Here is a 1,150-nt window from a genome sequence, read left to right as displayed (position 1 = left end):
GAGGAATTGAACCAGGGCCTCATGCATGCAAGGCAAGCACTCGACCACTGAGCCACCTTCCCAGCCCCCAACTTGTCATTTTAAATAGATTGTTTTCGAAGTGGTGCTATGGCTCAAACGGTAGAGCACTAACTAGCCTTGAGTTGAAGAGCTGAGGGACAGTGCCCAGGCCCAGAGTTTAGGTCCCACGACCCGCAAAAAAAAAATTTGTTTCCAAAGATTACTCTTTTTTTTTTTTTTTTTTGATTACTCTTTTTTTTTTTGGTCGGTCGTGGGACCTGAACTCGGCCTGGGTACTGTCCCTCAGCTCTTCAGCTCAAGGAGAGCGCTCTATCGCTTGAGCCACAGCGCCACTTCTGGGTTTTTAGTGGTTTATTGGAGATTAGAGTCTCACGGTCTTTCCTGCCCCGGCTGGCTTTGAACTTCGATCCTCAGATCTCAGCTTTCTGAGTAGCTAGGATGACAGGCGTGAGCCACCCGCGCCCGGCGATTAGTGCTTTTTTAAATTCAGGAATGGACAATGCAAGGGAGTATATATAGGCTCACTCTAGTAACCACGGATTCTGAGGTTATGGCCAGGAAAATTTTAAAGATGTCTGAGTGTTACAGCCATTTATTTTACAACAATATTAGTAAATAATAGGAGTGACACTAGTCCTGAGCAGACAGCAAAGTTAGTTCTCGAGGAAGGCTTGCAGTGGTCTTTCTGAAAGGCTGTGGTTCTGGCAGTGTTTCTGGAAAGTTCGTAACTGGTTTACTCGCCGGGCCCCAAATCCTCTCCCGAACCTGCCCGAGGTTAGTGTGTGACATCTCCCTTTTGATTCTGAAAAATCCTATTAAGTAGGTGCGGACCTACCATCTCCATCTCCGGGGAGCATAGGTATCCCACCCCGGTCCACCCTGGGGAAAGCTCCAGTTGCGCAATCGCCGCCTGGGTGCGGACTTTGGAGCATCTGAACACACCTGCGCTGCGTCCGCTCGGCCCCGCCCCTCCCTGCCCGCTCCGCCAATCAGCGGCGCCGGAGGCGGGGCCAGGGCGCGCGCCGAGAACCGCAACCCGAGTGGCCCAGGCGCCGGGAGACGCGACGCGGGGTCGGCGCGGAGCGAGCGGGAGCCTCTGCCTCCCCCCGCACCCCCACCCCCGCGCCCT

Source organism: Dipodomys merriami, unplaced genomic scaffold, assembly GCF_024711535.1.
Source record: "Dipodomys merriami isolate MVZ:Mamm:240054 unplaced genomic scaffold, mDipMer1.0.p SCAF_5, whole genome shotgun sequence".
Classification (NCBI taxonomy): domain Eukaryota; kingdom Metazoa; phylum Chordata; class Mammalia; order Rodentia; family Heteromyidae; genus Dipodomys; species Dipodomys merriami.
Note: the sequence above shows the minus strand (reverse complement) of the source record.